Here is a 12687-nt window from a genome sequence, read left to right on the forward strand (position 1 = left end):
GCAGTTAAATTACCACCGATTGTACCAAGAGTCCCAGCCCTGCGGGTGCCATGAGCCGCCCGCAGGACACGCCTCCCCAAGCCCGCTATGGGCAAATGATCCAGGTTGCCTGAAATTACCTCGCTGGCCAGGGGACCAGACCGCCACCGCGACCCGGACCAGAGACCACTATGGGCCGGGAAGCGCCCCCCCCCGCCGACAGCGCCCTTTCAATGCCCGACTGAAGACCCAAATGAAAAATATCAAGGCCAATAGAATTCAGGTGAACACCATCCTTACGCATGAGGTTACGATTATCACCCTCCAGCTCTCTATGACGAACCACCACGCCACCTATACTGGAGACAAATTTCGAGACAGAATGATTAAGCTTCCTACGACACCTCTCCAATGGCTTAAGCCTAGGATCATTAGACCAAACCGGGCGAGGAACGACCTCGGACCAGACTAGAGTAACACCTGAAAACAAAGAACAACATCTGGCCAAGTCATCTTTGATCTGATGAATGAGGGAAATGGTCTTAACCGTACCAATGTCATTCCCGCCGGCGTGAATGACTAAAATAATGAATTTAGGCGCAAACCTGTGCAATAAACGACACTCATGAAACAGACGATCCCATCGAAGACCACGAAAACCACGCCAACGGATGCGGGCCACGTCAAACGAAAAACCCAAATTCCTGCCGTAAACACGCGATTCCGCCCTCAGAGCTGCCCAGTGAATATAAGAAGGCCCGATGATCCAGACCAATCTTGGGGGGCCTAGGAAAGAGAGAGACAACAATTACAGCAACAACTGAGGGCGAACATAAAGCCGAAAACGATTAGAGCGCCACCTACCAATACTACGAATTTTACCCGAAGAAAAACCACACCTATACGCTTCAGTGGCAGCCCCTATACGAAAGGAGTGTGAGGAAAAATGACTAGAATCAACCCCAGCTACAGAGAGACAACGCTTGAATACCGAAGAAAACTGATATCGAGTCAGTGTGATACCATCAAGATGTACAAATAATGGGCCCCCAACCAATGGCCTGACCCTCAAGAAGGCCTCTAGCAAAGCAACTGGACAGGACTCACCACCAATTCTCCTCAAAGATACCAAACAACCACGGCCTTGCTGATCGGTTTTGGATCTCCGAATTTTAACAATTTTAACAACCAAGAGCCCGCCAGAGATGGAAACATCTTCCCTCAAAATGCCGCCGGGGGAACTCTTATTAACCGACACAAGTTCACCAATGCGAAAGGCCCCAAAGAAAGCCAAAGAAAAAACGGATTTGAACAATGCGAGTTCAAAAGCTGAATAACAAAAAGACGAAATATGACACAGTATAGACCTTAATAAGGACAATGAGACTGGTCGCCGGCGATCCGGCCGCTTACCCCTCTTCCAACCTTTTATTATTTTACGAATCACAAAGTCCTTGGTAACATCCTGCCACCCTAAGGCTTGAAACAAAAAGGATAAAGCAGACAAGTCACGTGCAGCAGACGAACCCGAAAGACGCGACATTCTTAAATTCTCGAGATAACACAAAGTGGCCCGCATCCTACCGTCATTATCCCGAAAACCGGAACGATTTTCCGCGAAGAGCCACCAAGACTTCCACACCTTGCAATAAGCCTGGATCGACTGCGACGACAACGATCTACCCAAGAGCTTCAGGAGGCCTGAGAAACGAGGGTCCATAAGTGCGTAGGGCAAGGAAGGCCGGACACCGCTGCCGAAGGAGCCACCTCCCGAAAACGACTGAACTGCAAACGAGACAATGAGTCCGCAATGACATTTGACACTCCGGGAATATGTCTAGCCTTCACCCAGATGTTGAATTGGAGACAGCGAAGAACTAAGTGACGCAACCAAGCCAACACCGGGAGTGAACTGGAGGAACAACGATTGATAACGTGAACGACGCTCATGTTATCAGTTCTGAATACAACACGCCGATCAGCGAGTTCATGACCCCACAGCTCAACAGCAACTACAATAGGAAATAGCTCCAAAAGAGTTAAATTGCGTCGCAAATCGGAAGCAACCCAAGCAGCAGGCCACTCATGTGCACACCACTGACCTTGGAAATATGCTCCGAATCCGATGGAGCCGGAGGCATCAGTGTAAAGCTCAAGCTCTGAGCAAAAGCACTCAGCCTGCTGCCAACAAGTCTGCCCATTGTACTGATCCAAAAAGGTGCGCCACACAGAAAGGTCTTCCTTGACGGCTCTAGTAACCCTAATAAAGTGCCTAGGGTTCCGCACACCCACTAACGATAAGGACAGCCTCCTACAAAAAGCCCGACCCATGGGCATAACACGGGATGCAAAAACCAGGTGACCTAGAAGAGACTGAACCTGTTTCAACTGAACCTTTTGAGCACCTAAAAATCTTTCCAATAGCTGAACCAGAGTGTCAATCTTAGCCTGTGGAAGGCGAAAAACCATCGCTAACGTGTCGATTTCAATGCCTAGAAAGGACATCGTCGTGCAAGGGCCCTCCGTCTTATCTTCCGCCAGAGGAATATGAAATTCCTGAGCAACCGAGCGGAATTCGTCCAACAACCGCTGACAAGCCGAAGTACCAGAAGGACCAACAAACAAAAAATCGTCACGATAATGGAGCACCGAATGAAGACCTGACCGGAGCTTAACCACCCACTCGAGGAACTTCAAAATAGTAGCAGGAGATAGAACACCCCATGGGCAAAAACATGTCAAAATAATAGTAACCCTGAAAAAATATACCCAGCAAGTGAAAACAGGCTGGATGGATAGGAAGGAGTCGAAAAGCGGACTCGATGTCCGCCTTAGCCAGAAAACAACCCGAACCCGCTTCCCGAACTAACTCGAGTGCCCTATCGAAAGACGCATAATGAACCCTACTCTCAGCCTTGTCAATTCCATCATTGACAGAGACACCCGGAGGGTATGACAGGTGATGGATGAGGCGGAATTTGCCTGGCTCCTTCTTGGGCACTAGCCCGAGCGGAGAGACTCTAAGATTGGTGAAAGGAGGGGAAGAAAAGGGGCCAGCCATCCTACCAGCCTCTACCTCGTTTTGAAGCTTTTCCGCAACTATCTGCTCATTCAACCGAACAGATTGTAGGTTTTTGGAAATGGAAGGGGAATCAGACGGAACAAAAGGGATCCAGAAACCTCTAGAGAAACTATCCTCCAACAGTAAAGCATCACGCCGTTTAGTGTACTGGGCGAGCCACGGGCGCATCCTTTGGACGCTCACCCGCGTCTTCACCCTTACCTGAGTCATCCTTTCCTTGCTTACCCCCAGAACCTCTACCTTTTTTAAAACAACGCAATGCTGGGTGCGCTCCCCCACAATGGGAGCATTCATGTCTGAACCTGCAGGAATTATACCATCTACAATGGCTCTCACTGTAGAGCCAGCAGAGTCCCCTCTTGGAGGCCGCCGCCGCCGCCGTTCCTGAGGCAGCAGCGGCGGCACCCCGAAAGGGCAGAGGCCTAGCAGGAGTCATAAGCAACAGCCACAGGTTGCCATCCTGCATGTCAAAACGCAAACCAGGACGCACCGCCATTTTCTGGCGGAACTGCTAATCATACAGGAACCAGCACTGACCACCGTAAACTTTGTAAGCACCCCAAATCAAATCAAGATACGCAAACAACGAAGGACTCCGTTCTGGGAACTTTTCACATAAAATTGCAGAAAATGCCGAAAAACCCTGCAACCAATTACCGAAGCTTCTGGGAAGCTGTTTAACCTTATCCGAATCGTGGCCCTCCGACCTCCGTGGTCTGTCAACCGATTCCCTATCAGGGGGAACTAGTGTCAGAACATCAACAAATTCCCCTCGCCAAATTTTTTCTTTAATGTCAGCAGGAATATGCATGCCCAAAGGTGACAACTCACATGCAGAAGCCGGAACAGAAAACAAAGGAGCACCGTCTCCATGACCTAAAACAGCTGGGTTACTATTAACAGCTGGACGAAGGGTATCAAGCCTGTCCACCACTGCCTTTAGCAGTTTAACCAGATCACTCCCACCACTCTCAGCCGGAACCCCTGGACAACTAGAGGCAACATCCCATGCCCTGTGCTCCCAAAACTCACCACCAGGGGCAGCTGCAGATGTGACAGGCAACTGAAGAGGCTCATGCAGATCATCCTCAGAGGTGTGGAGGTCGAGATCCGGATCCGGGTGTGATGGTCTAGGAGATGCCGTCCGTCCTCTAGCCACTCTCGGGTGAGAGCGCCGCTGGGGGGATAAAACCGGGGCCATCCGTTCACTAGACGGACGCCCATGCCGCGGAATCCCCTGTGACGTCACCGTGATCTGCGGGTGCTCCGTCTGCCTGCCAGCAGACGAGCTCTGGCGTCTGCTCCCTCGTGGCCGTAGATGCGCATGCGCGCTGACGTCAGCCGCTGTGCGCGTCATCAGGAGCGACGTTCGTGGGCTTCTGGAACGCCCCCGTCTTCGCGCCGAACTGCTGGAAGCGCGGCCTGACCTCGTGGTTCTCCGGACGGGCGATGGAGAAGCTGCCTGGCGCGGCCGGCTGACGACCAAAACCGGAGGACTGGTCGGAGACTCGGCATCCTGAATCGCCTCCTCAGGAGCCACAGCCGAAGACGGCACTCCTCCCCCTCGTGCCCGCCGGACCGGGCTTGGGCTAAGACGTACCGGAGGGCGGGAGCGTCTCGTTCTTCGCCCTATCACCGCGGGCACCACTTCTGCTGCAGCCGGCGAGGCATCCTCGCTTTGTGCCTGCAGCATCAGGTCTTGTAGGGACGTTCCACCATTAGCTGCAGCATAAGCTCGCAGCAAGGTGACAATTTGGGTAGCGTCCATAGCAAGTACAGGAGTAGGCTCACTGTCACCTATCTTCTTCTGTTTGAAAAGTTTTTTTTTTCTTTTTTTGCAGGTATTAGAGCCAAACAGCAGAACAGGAACTCCTGGAACATCTGGAAGCTGCTGTTGGTACAAGGAAAAAGAGGTAAGAGTCACCTCTTCACCTTCCTATAAACCCTGATAGCTGCAACATTGTTGCAGCTACCCACCAATGAGAGAAACTAACTAAACCACCATGCATGGGCTAGCAGTCATGATCCCCCTTTCCTATAGGTCCAGGGGGCCCCCTTTACAGAGAAAAAAAATTAACTTTCCAAGCTAAGAGCTGGATAACCCAACTTGGGCAGATTGAATTTAAGAAAGGCAATCTGCTCCATGAGATGAGGTGCCATGCGTGAGCGCTGTGGACTCAGTATGTTTCCAGTCATAGAAAACACGCGCTCACTTTGAACAGTGGTTGGCGGACATGATAGTAGCTGCTGCGCAACCCATGAGAGTGCAGGCCACACACTCTTCATTTCATCCCAGTAGCTAAGAGGATCAACATTAGACGCAGAAGGAACTTCACAGAGGTAAAGTTTGACCATTTCAGCAGCACTACTCTCCTTTCTGCTGCTAGCTCTGTCAGATGGTCCAACTATACTCCCAAGTGCCTCTTCCCAAAACGCAGCTGCTCCACTCAGCTGTGTTGTGCTGCTTGTGGCACTGCTGCTGATGCTGCTGCTAGGAGTAGCAGACCACATCATCTCTTCCTCCTCTTGCACCTTTCCCTCCTCGGACAGCATTCCCATTTTACGCTGCCAGTCACGCACCTTGTTGACCAATTGCTCCCGGTAGCTACTGAGAACATTAAATTTCAAAGCTAGCTTTCCCTTAATTCTTGGATCGCAAAGGCACGCTAGCATCATTTCGGGACTCTCTTCCATTCGTTTGCGAAGGTGTACTTTTAGCAGATCCTTCAGCTTCCTGGCTATGGCTGCTACGTCAGGATGTAGAGTGCCACCTTGAACAGCCTCACGGTTTCCAAGGAACACATCCATCTTGCTGCCTAGATGGGAGAACACTGGGATTACCTGGGCCAGACTGGCAGTGTTTGAGCTTAAATTTTCTGTGGCATCCCTGAATGGTTTAAGGACTGCCACTAGCTGGGCGATCACTGTCCAATCCTCCCTATTCAATGGAGAGGTAATCCCAATATTGTGCTCTGAGGCAAGATTATGGATTGCCCTCTGCTGCTCCAAAATCCTCTCCAGCATGTCTAACGTGGAGTTCCACCGTGTACTGACATCCTGGCGTAGGCAGTGTACGGGAAGACCTGACCTCTCTTGCTCTTCCCTCAAAAGTTGGCTAGCCTTAACACTATGGTGAAAGTGCCCAGCGATCTTTCTGCAGCGGGACAGAACTACTGCTGCCACATTAGTTCCTTCTGACATTGCTGCCTTCACTACAAGATGGATGATGTGGGCTGCACAGCGCACACCAACAATATGACCATCTCGCAGCGCTTTCACCATATTGGCACCTCCGTCAGTTACCACAAAACCAACTTCAACATTGGTGCCCGCCTCTGCTCCCACCCAAAGGCTAAACATTTTCCTCATTGCATGCAGAATATTTTGGGAAGTGTGCTTTTCATCCATCACTTCTGCATGGAGAAGGAAAGATCGGTAGCCTGCTGTGTGACAGGGTCAGGCTAGCTGGCTCATGTGTCATATGAAGTTTAGCCGGGTCACGGAGCACTTTTGTGTCCGGTTCTGTATACCGTGACCCGGTAATATATTATATTGTGTTTATTGTGAAACCGGCCCAGAGACTGATGTGGATTCAGCCCCAGCCTTCAAAGAGACGATCCTATAATCTGGCTGGGGCTCTTAATCAGCCAGCACAGCCCTGTCTGCCCAGACGGCACCCGCACTACAGGGGGGATAACACAGGTGGGGGAACCCATTGTATTCTGTAATCCCCTCACCTGATACATCCCCTGTATACTGATGGGATTTGTGATGGGATGTGGCTGATGGGATTGGGGGTTGGGTTCGGTACACATTTTATTGAGATTGTATATAAGTTCTGTGTGTTTGTAAATAAAAGAGTTCTTCTTCTTGGTTTACTACGAATGGTGGTCTGGATGATCCGTGGATAGCTGAGTGCTATCCTTATGAGGGACTGACTGGTGATTCCTCAGCCCTCAAACAGGGGGACCCAGCCTTGGGTACGGTGACCCTGTAACATTGGTGGCAGCGGTGGGATGAATCCCACGACTTGGGTGAAATCCAAACCACCAACTGGGATTGCAGACGAGAGACACCAAGAGAGCTCCTGGAGGTTTGTAGCAAAGGAAAGGCTACTCTGATTGCGGACTGCAGAGAGATGGACCGGCACCAGGATGCCCCAGAGGAGAGCCTCGGACTGAGTGCTCTACAAAAGAACATTCTATGGCACCTATCCCTGTACCCAGGAGGGGCTACATCGGAGCAAGTGACGGCGGTGATTAAAATGTGTCACCAGCCCACCGGAGAGGGCCATCTCCTTGCTCTATTCCTTACTGATGACTGTGACCTCTACGACTCGACCGTCCTTCTGTGAGACCTGGGAGACCGTTTGTGACGCTCGACTCTCTGACAAGGACTGGGATAAGATATTTGTTTTCACCCATAAGAGCTCGAGAGCCACTAAGACGCAGGAGACTAACTATAAACTGTTGACGCACTGGTACAGAACGCCGCAGCGCCTTCAGCGTATGTTCCCGGGTACGTCCGACAGGTGTTGGAGGTGCGGTGGGGATGTGGGCACGATGTTGCACATATGGTGGTCCTGTCCCTTGCTGCAACCTTACTGGCGGGAGGTTCACCGGGTGATTTCGGAGTTATCAGACTCTCCCCCCCCTTTCCGTCCGCTGCCCATGCTCTTGCATCACACGTCTCACTCGATCTCTCATTACAAACGGTCGGTGGTCCGACATCTCCTCGACGCTGCTAAAAGCCTTATACCCTTACACTGGAAGCGACCTTGCCCTCCCTCTCACCGGGACTGGGTGGCGAGGGTGGAGGAGATCAGGAGGGTGGAGGATCTCTCCGCCTCGACCCCGAAACTTAGGGAGGCCTATATGGCCACGTGGTTTTACTGGTTATCCTCGGTTGTTGGGCGCGATGTATAGTTGCCTAGTTTCGCCCGGTGTCGCCCGGCTATTCGGCGGGCCGATGCTCGTGGCCGCGAGCTGTCCGGACTTCTTGATTTGTGTTCTCCATTGTTCCTGAGCTGGGTATTTGCAACGCTGCTTGCGTGCTGGTGTAAGCCTCTGCCTGTACTTGTGTTATGTACCTTGCTTTGTAGTTTTATGTTCCACTGTCTCGTGCCGTGGTGTCCTGATTCCCCCTTGCCCCCCTTCCTTTTTTCCTTCTGTATCCCTGCCCTACCTCCCTCCTTTCTGTTTTTGAAAATTTCAATAAAAATCTGATTTTGAAAAAAAAAAAATGTGTCACCAGGAACTGAGCCAGAGTGGGTCTGTATCTCCCAGACTAGGGGAACAGACCCCCAAAATATCATACCAGGATATCCAACCCTTCCGAGACCCAGAGGATGAGACAGACCAGGTTACAGCCGAGGTGTGTGAGCTGGAACACCAGCAGAGGCAGTTGGAGTCTGTGCCTGCAGATTGGAGGGATGATTTCTCCCATCCCCACTTTGAAACTTACTGGGCACAATACTGGACAATGTGGGATATACGAGTTCCACTCCTGGGTGAGAACCCGTTGCCGGAGTGGGAAGACGAATTGAGGGGTCTCATATATGCAGAGCTGGACCTCCAGAGCCGCTACCAGGGATTCTCCCAGCAGTTAGCAGGTGAAGACCACAGCGACCCTCTGATGCTGTATAGCCCCGTCGACCCAGGACTGATATATGATGCCTTCCAATTTGATTCGTCCTTCGGAAGCCCCTGCCAGTATCGCAGGGATACAATCTGGGACAACCGTGCAGAAGTCCTGGTTTATGCTATTCCCCCCAAGCTGGAGGCTGTTATGGATTGCCTGGTCCAAGAGGAATGGCAGCTCGAGAGGGACTATAAAGAATTGCTGCGGAGAGTGGAGCTCCAGGAGTTACAAGGAGACTGGGAGCATGATACTACAACTTGCGGGAGTGGGACCGAGGTCCTCTTCACCTACTCCTCGGCCCCTGCCCTGGCGAGAAGAACCGAGGTCCTCGCCAGCAAAAAGAAGCGGAGGAGGAAGCCAAAAGCTCCGACCCAAGTCCTCACCAACAACCCTGGCTGCTCTACCCCGGCAGAAGAGATGACTGTCCCCACCGCCCGAGTAAGTGGCACAATCCCCCTCACCAAACCCTTATCTATGCCCGTAGAAGCCAGGGCCCCAGATTGTCCCCCTGATTTCCCGAGTGTCCTGGAAGAAGTCCGGGTCACTGCCCCAAAGGTTCCCTGTGAAGTCCCCGGTGACCCGGTAGAGGCACCGTTCCCTAACCTAGTGAGGACACCAGAGGGGCTGCCGAGTTCCCTGGGTCCTCTCAGTAGCCTGGCGCAGGCCCTGGTTCCTATCCCTGTGTTCTCCGAAGTGATCCCTGGTTCCCCAAGTGTCCTCCTAGAAGCCCAGGTCACTGTCCCAGAGTGTTCCTCTGACTCTCTCCGTGCCCAGGCAGAGGCACCTGTCCCAGAGAGGAAGATCGAGGGTCTGCTTAACACTCCCGGTGGTCCAGTATTGGCACCTGTCCTTGCCCCGGAGTATTCCCCTGGGTCCCCTGAGTACCCCGCAGAGCTGCTTAGCTCGCCCAATAACCCTGTAAGGGCACCTGTTCCTGTCCCAGAGTGTCCCCTAGGTCACTCCAGTGTCCCGGTAGAGGCCTCGCTTACTACCTCTACGTGTTTCCCTGGTTCCCAGAGTGCCCCCAGCCCGATCAGCAGGGTTTTCCTTCCATGCAACCACCCTGGCCTGGCAGCTGCCCCAGACTCAGTTCCCAAGACTAGGGAGCAAGAGTCCCCACGTGCCCCTGTTACCCCGGTGAGGGGGATAGCCATGTGCCCCCGGCTGAGCTGGGACCGTCCTCCAATTCACAGAGGACTATTGACTATCCTTTTGGGCGACCAGGGCCCTGGCCCACCTTCAATGGATGCTTCTGACAAAGGGGGCCATGAACTAAGGCCTGCACCTTTGAACTTTGTCCACTCGGACAGCCTGCAGCAGACCCGTGTGGATCTGCCTGGTCTGCCGAACCGTTGGTCAAGGGGGAGATCTGTGACAGGGCCAGGCTAGCTGGCTCATGTGTCATATGAAGTTTAGCCGGGTCACGGAGCATTTTTGTGTCCGGTTCTGTATACCGTGACCCGGTAATATATTATATTGTGTTTATTGTGAAACCGGCCCAGAGACTGATGTGGATTCAGCCCCAGCCTTCAAAGAGACGATCCTATAATCTGGCTGGGGCTCTTAATCAGCCAGCACAGCCCTGTCTGCCCAGACGGCACCCGCACTACAGGGGGGATAACACAGGTGGGGGAACCCATTGTATTCTGTAATCCCCTCACCTGATACATCCCCTGTATACTGATGGGATTTGTGATGGGATGTGGCTGATGGGATTGGGGGTTGGGTTCGGTACACATTTTATTGAGATTGTATATAAGTTCTGTGTGTTTGTAAATAAAAGAGTTCTTCTTCTTGGTTTACTACGAATGGTGGTCTGGATGATCCGTGGATAGCTGAGTGCTATCCTTATGAGGGACTGACTGGTGATTCCTCAGCCCTCAAACAGGGGGACCCAGCCTTGGGTACGGTGACCCTGTAACATGCTGCAGCAGCTTCCTTAGACACACCGGGCTGCCACCAGTGTGCTGTCAAAGAAAGAAAGGCATGCTGGCCGCTAGGTGCACTCCACAAATCTGTAGTGAAATGAACACACTGACCAGCAGCCTTGGAAAGCTCCTCTTTCACTGCTGCAACACAGGATGGATACAATGAGGGGACAATGTTCCTGCTGAAAGTGGAACGTGACGGAAGTGTATATTGCGGAGCCACAGCCGCCATCAATTGTTTGAAAGGCTCCCCTTCGATCATAGAGAAGGATGCCCCTCCAACAGCAACGAACTGACCAATCAGTCGCGTTACTTTATTGGCCTGCTGTTTGGGCATTGACCTTTTGGATTGGAATGCCACAAATTGTTCCAGGGTGGGCTGGACATGCAGTGCTCCAACCTGCCTTGGTCTCTGGCTGCCAGCACTAGCTGCTGCTGCTGCTGCTGCTGCTATTGGCTCAGAAGAAGAAGCTGTTGGGGTTTTTCCACGGCCACCAGCTATGCTGCCTGCACTAAGTTTTACTTCTGCATCTTTCCCCAATAGCACAGCGTTGTGTTGAGTGCTGAGGTGATGCTTCACGCTAGCACTGGTAAAATGGCCAGACACTTTCCCTTTGCTTATTAGCTTCCCACAATGTTTGCACTTTCCATAGCGCCCTTCTTCAACATTTTCAAAGTGCTCCCAAATTGGGGCGCGCATAGCCTTGGAGTGTGCCTTGGGTGCTGCTCCTACTGCTCGGGGTGGATGAACAGAGGCAGAACTAGTGGTGGTGGGACTGGTGGTAACAGTACTGGCCATAGTGGGACTGCTAAATGCTTTAGATTTGCTAGGTTTTGCTGCTGCTGCTGGTGGTGGTGGTGATGGTGATGATCGTAGCGGAGAAGGTGGAGGCTCAGGGGAAAATTGTGCACTAGTCATTTGGACACTGCTCCCTGAGGAATCTGATTCCTGACCACTCATCTCCTCTACTTCCTCTGGCTCATAGTCTAGCTCTTCATTAGCCAGATCGAATGGAATTCCTGCTAGGCTGGAGCTAAGACTGATATCGTCGTGAGACTCGTGACTAGTAGTAGTGCGAGCAGGAAGAATAGACTCTGCACTTGGCCTCTCAGTCTCAGGCTCCTCTGCTACCTCGCTAGGTGGAGTTCCACTATTTGTAGCCCTCTCTAACTGTCTTTACAAAAATTTTGTAAGGACTTGGTGGCTTGCTAGAGGTACTAGGGGACATGGCGTGGCGGTACCAGTGGGAACAGTAGGCGCAGCACTAGTGGTGGTAGAGGCGGTGGGGGTGGTGGTGGTGGTGGTTTTCCCTACAAAGGAATGAGATCGCTTTTGTTTGGGACCCCTCTGAGTCTTGCTGCTAATTTGGCTCTGCTTGGTACCTTGCATGCTGCTTGTGGATGGGGAAGATGCTGCTTGGGGCAAAAGGCACTTCTTTTTAGTCACTGGGCTGGTACTACTTGTGCTACCCTTTAACTTTGAACGTGCTTCTGGTGCTTTAGGCTTTCCGTAAAAAACCATAGAGCTTGTGGGCCTAGCCGCACTACTACTGCCTGCTTTTGGTGCCTTTCCTTTACTTGATGATCCTTCAAGCAATGCTTCCCCAAATAATAAGCGAGAGCTTGGCCTACTTGGCCGACTAGACTGACGCAAAGGCTGCATCTTAGAACTGGTGGTGGTGGTGCTGGTGGTGGTGTGGTGGTGGTGGTAGATGGAGCTTGTCCCTCCTTAGTCCCAAAAAGAGGATCCATTTCAAATTTTGTGTTGTGTGTGTAGTGTAGTGTTTAAAAAACTATAAAAAAATAAAAAATAAAAAAAAAGGAAAAACGAATGAAAGACAAAAAAATTTGAGGAAGTTCTCTTCAGTGCTACTGCTTAAAAAGTAAAACTATGCACTACTGCACTGTGCTGTTGTGTGCAATCTGGCAAAGTGCTAAAGTTATTTAAATTATTAACTCAAGATTAACTATTTAATAACTAGCAGTATTTTATTTTTAATTTGAATTTACACGGGCCTAAGAGCTTAGCCTACTACTATGCTAGCCTAAAGCTATATT

General features: G+C 51.5%; 1 pseudogene; it reads right to left on the reverse strand.

The window, feature by feature from the left end:
* LOC149298462 (neural-cadherin-like) overlaps positions 1 to 12687 on the reverse strand; it is a 49436-nt pseudogene that overhangs the window by 25551 nt on the left and 11198 nt on the right.

The sequence above is a fragment of the Sceloporus occidentalis genome, unplaced genomic scaffold (assembly GCF_023333645.1).
Source record: "Sceloporus occidentalis isolate IW3139 unplaced genomic scaffold, rSceOcc1.0.p SCAF_32, whole genome shotgun sequence".
In the NCBI taxonomy this organism is placed as follows: Eukaryota; Metazoa; Chordata; class Lepidosauria; order Squamata; family Phrynosomatidae; genus Sceloporus; species Sceloporus occidentalis.